Genomic DNA, 5349 nt, shown 5'->3' on the forward strand with positions numbered 1-5349 from the left:
CTACAAAGATACTATTACTCTCCCTTCCATACTATTCGTTGGAAGTGAGTTACCAGGTTCAGACCACACTTGAGACAATTAAGTTTCCTTACACTATCTCATGTTCCTGTGATAAAAAATGCTAATGAAGTACAACAACTCAATCTAAGCAGCCCATTAATGACCTAGACATTTCATGAATGAAGTTTGGGGTCACCCCATCAGGCAAGGAACCATAACAAGCAGAGGTGCTTACTGATAGCTAAAAGAATATGGAATTATTAAGGGAAGAAGAAGGTTTAAATATCTGCTACCATCACATGATTAGTCACAAAAATAAAAATTACATGCTTTATGAATACTCCTTAATTATTTTTAAAAGAATATGTGTGCGTTATATGTGTGTGTATATAATTTATCAGAGTTACATTAAAGGATATCAAAGAAGGACTCAGACTCAGCTAGAAAATGAATAAAAATCGCCCAAGGATGGATAAAGTGACTGTGTATTATTGTATGGTGAAAGTTGACTGTTTTAAGTTTTTTTTTTCATTCTCACTTCTCTTTAATCACAGAATTTTAGTTTTTACCAATAATCATAGGACATTTCATACAGCTAAGGTTTGGGAGGGAAACAGTTCTTACTTTACATGAAGAATTACAACATGCTCCATTTTTCTGTAACTCTACTGGCTGGATTAACAAATATTTTAACAGAGACAAAAAAATTTTTTTGTAAAGCCAAAGATCACTGCATATATATTTGCAAAAAGCCGTAAACGAACACGCATTTCTCCCTGACTAGAACTTAAATAAATGTTTGAACATTAAGGCAGTGACAATTCTAAAACATAATAAAATTCTAAGTTAAGGCTTTATGTCTGTGTTGAAACCCATGTTCATAGGCCACTGTGACCATAGCAAACTTTTATCTATCAGGTTAGGTTCATCTGTCCTGGATAGGTTATTGATTCACTACCAACTGTTCTATGGGATAAGAATTAATACAAACATCATCCATTGAATGAGTTATTAGTCCACTCCTTAGATTTGATTTTGAGGATTTAGTTTTCAGCAGCAAAGCCTGTGCCACAGAAGGAACTTTTTTTTTTTAATAAAGTTAGAAAACTTATTGGCTGCACCGGTTTTTCCTTTGCTGAAAGTTGGCCAACAATCAAGAATTCCTGATTTCCTAAACACAGAAAACCTCCAGAGCATGTGTGACCATGCTCCCATCTAAAAACGTGGATGTTCTTGGGGCGCCTGGGTGGCGCAGTCGGTTAAGCGTCCGACTTCAGCCAGGTCACGATCTCGCGGTCCCTGAGTTCGAGCCCCGCATCGGACTCTGGGCTGATGGCTCAGAGCCTGGAGCCTGTTTCCGATTCTGTGTCTCCCTCTCTCTGGCCCTCCCCCGTTCATGCTCTGCCTCTCTCTGTCTCAAAAATAAATAAACGTTGAAAAAAAAAATTAAAAAAAAAATAAAAATAAAAAAAAAAATAAAAACGTGGATGTTCTTGATTACTGAAGTAGCTGGTATTCATCTTCCTTGAAGACTGGTATTGCTATCTAAATAAAGCCACAAAATGCAGAATACCATAGTTCAGGTGGATCTGTTCTAGACTTGTTATCCTCAAGGCACAAATGCTACCCTTGCTGGGCCAAAGTCTTTCCTTATTCCAGGAAACATGAGAGGTGGATGAAGATTCACTTGAGAATAATTGATTGCACTCTTGCCCTATTCAAGCTTACACAAAGTATGGAAATTAAGGGGGGGGGATGTCCTTTTCTCTTTCCATTATTCTTTTCCTTAACATTTAGACAAAACTCAGATCCAGCCCGTGGGCCCACTTTGAGAAGCAGCTCTGGAGCACCCCACCCCCACCCCCACTACTGGGGAAAGCAGCAGGGGTGTTCAGAGGGCACATTCCAGTATGAGCTAACTGGGCATGATTCCACAAAGCAGCGTTTCCGCGGTTTGGATGACAGACGGTCGCTTAGACCGGAAGGATCGCTGTTTACACTGGGTGCTCGCTGCTACTTCTTGAAGCAGTAATTGTACAGAAACACGTCTTGTAAGGAAAGTACTGTACATTTACGTTGGGACCACTCCTAGTTTGGGTGGAGGAAGAGTAGCATTGATTACATGAAGATGGTCTCAAAAGCTAAAGCTGGCTGTAGTTTCCCTTTGTCCCCAAGTCAGAAAAAAAGGGTGATGTCAAAGCAGATGAAGCTGCAGGCAGCCGCAGTCTAAGCACTCGTGCTTGAATCTGCTGCGTGGCATCTGAGTTCTTTAGATTTACTATCAGGAAACAGGAATTTCTCTCCAGCACCGTCAAATATTTTAGGTGCAATTTAAGTCAAGCGAGTCACATTTCAACTGAAATGTTTTGCAGATTTGAAAAGTCGGCACCGTACTACCTGCTAAGCTTGGCTTCAGCTAATTGCCAGATGGGTTTTAAAGGTGTGAGATACACTTTTTTTTTTTTTTTTAAGATGGGAAGACTGTGAGAGAGCAAACGGAGGCAACACAGAAACAATCATTTTTATACATTTTTTTAACGTTTATTTATTTTTGAGACTGAGAGAGACAGAGCATGAATGAGGGAGGGGCAGAGAGAGAGGGAGACACACAATCCCAAGCAGGCTCCAGGCTCTGAGCCGTCAGCCCAGAGCCCGACGCGGGGCTCGAACTCACGGACGGCGAGATCGTGACCTGAGCTGAAGTCGGACGCTTAACCTACTGAGCCACCCAGGCGCCCCGAAACAATCATTTTTAGAAAAACATCTTATACTTTATAATACACTCACTTTATACACGAATTTTGTTTACAAGTAAGAAAGGCACAGAACCTCCAAGGACCGAAGTAAACGCATCAGTTAACTACGTTCAGTGGCGTTAACACTGTTGTCCTACCCTCCATTCGCTGAACCCGAAAGGAAACTGTAAAGGCCGACCCATGCACGGACTTCACGTTTGGAACTTGGAGACCGTGTGTAGTTCTGCGGTTTCTAGAGAGCTGAACCGAGATTCCATCGTGTTCCAGGCCAAATCGGCCAGAAGAAAGTTGCCCATTGTGGTTTGAGTCTCAAAGGGTCTCAAAGCCAGAATTCATGGTCTGTGTTTCTGTGCTGTTCAATTGAACTTTACTCTCTACAGCAGGTATGCTTTTAGCAGTGGAGATTCCTTCCGTTTGGGTCTCTGTGTCAGACAAATCCGTACTCACGGAAAAGCGGGAGTGTTTCAGAATACTTCCCAGAGGCAGATGGGGCTACTGTCTAAAAAAGAAGTTTAGGTCTGTCTTTGTTTGTATGTCAAACATTTCAAGGCCTAAGAAGCTCGAATTTCCCCTACAGCTATAGGACTAGGCAGAGGTGTCTGCAAGGAAGACGTCAGTTTGGGTCTCTATGCCCAGCAATTCCAAGACTGGCTCAGGGGTCATGGTGTTAAGCTCACTCTCTTCAGTTTGAGTTTGGATATATGAGGCGGAAAAGAACTCCTCAATATCAAAATCAATTGCAGGATTCTGGGCTGGGCCAGATGGGAGCTGAGTGTCTTGTCCAGTATTCGTGTCAGACAAAAGACTACGATTGTCCGGTGTCTGACCAGGCAAGTTACTTGACAAAATGTTTTCTAAATCCTTAATAAATCTATAGTCTGGGTCTGATTATCTGTCATGTTCTGTGAAAGAAGCGTACTGTGCTGTGCGCTGAGGTTTATAATTGGTGCAGATTTCTCAGTATCTTGATTTAAAGTCTTAGGGTGGTTCTGAGGTAACAAACCATGAGTGACAGTCCCTGCTACTAGGCTGCTGCTTATGATATTGGCTGTGGAAACACCGTAGGATGCATGGACGCTCTCAAAAATGTCTCCACACATTACAGCTTGGTCCATCTGGACTCGGCCATCTGTCCGACACTGCATCGCACTGGTCTGAGTTTCTCTGGAGATCCCACCTGACTGGTAACAGGCATCTGTGAACGTATCAGTCTGAGCAGCTGTGGAAGAGGTTACCTTAGAACTGATAAGAATGTCTGAGTGTGAACACTAATGGGAAGGGAGACTTGAGAACCAAACATCAAATCCGTTTGAAAATAGGACGATCCGGAGGAATCGGGGCCGGCCTACTGTGCGGAAGGTATGAAGTGTTGTGTGGCATAAGACAGGTCCGTCTGTACGTTGACTGAAGAAATGCTATTCTTCTGACATGTGTTTCCTAGTTCTTGTAAAGGATTAGACAGGCTCTTACCCAAGTTCACCTGAACACCTGTACTAATTGGCTCCAGAGCAACAGGATTCACAATTTTTGAAAGAGGGAGACTCTCCTTGAGACAGCCAGCCTCGGAATCTAGGCTGACGATCGGGGTTCCGACCCACAAGGGCAGTATGTGCACAGTGCCGGGGCGGAACCCTGATGATCCACGCCCAACACTACGGGCTGGGCCGAGGAGTTGGCTATAGGCACAAAGACAGGTGTGGGAGAAAACTGCAGAACAGGAAGTTTAACCAGAGCCACTCTGGGCTTGGGTAAAAGCAACTTCTGAGGGTATCTTGGAGGTGCTGTAAGAGTCTGCTTTCCAGCATTAGGGTTGCAAGATCTCCAAAAGAAGAAGTTTCTAGTTCTTGAGTGTCTGGTCTTGGAGCTGGCTGACTGCTCAATGACTCAGTGGTCTTATTGGACAGCTTCTGGCTGTGCAGGCAGTTTTCCATTTTCCTTTTCTTACTAGGTGGCTCCCTGTGCTCTGCAGGGATCTCGTGGCCAGTTTGGTAGATAGGGGACTATAAGGCGGTCCTGCTGGCATAGGGACAGCCGCATGTTCACTGGAAGGTCTTGCCACAATCCTTGGGTGCCTTCTCAAGTCCCGCTTGGTGCCTTAGCAGTTGCTGCACTTACTACACTTATGCTTCTTTTCGGCGCGCATTTCCATAAAGTGCTGTTTTACGAGAGAAAGTTGAGAAAACGGTCTGTCAGGGAGTCTGGGACATCCTTCAATTGGACAACAGAATTTCGGTACCATTTTCAAATCTTTTCGTATTGTTGGATTTACTATGCCATCCTGCAGGCGGTGGCTCTTGACCGGGTGCATGTTGAGCGCCAGGCTGTTGGGCAGGGTCGGGGTGCCCCAGGCCAGAGGCTGCCAGGGCTGCCACATGGCAGAAGGGCCTCCTGTTTTCAGTTTTAAATGGATTATTGCATAGATGGAAGCACAATAGTGTATTTGTTTGATAATTACATGTGTTCTAAAGAGTGATGCATGGATGCCAATTTGTAAAGAAGAGGACGGTGGTGAATTCATACTTGGTCAATGTAGCTAAGCTGGAACTATCATTCCCAGAATTCTTTCATTTCTATGGTTCCAGGTTAGCCTTGG

The 5349-nt window shown here is 43.9% G+C and overlaps 1 pseudogene; it reads right to left on the reverse strand.

The window, feature by feature from the left end:
* Positions 1-2856: 2856 nt before the first annotated feature.
* LOC105260500 lies at positions 2857-5082 on the reverse strand (annotated as a pseudogene).
* Positions 5083-5349: the final 267 nt, after the last annotated feature.

This window comes from Felis catus, chromosome B1 (assembly GCF_018350175.1).
Source record: "Felis catus isolate Fca126 chromosome B1, F.catus_Fca126_mat1.0, whole genome shotgun sequence".
In the NCBI taxonomy this organism is placed as follows: domain Eukaryota; kingdom Metazoa; phylum Chordata; class Mammalia; order Carnivora; family Felidae; genus Felis; species Felis catus.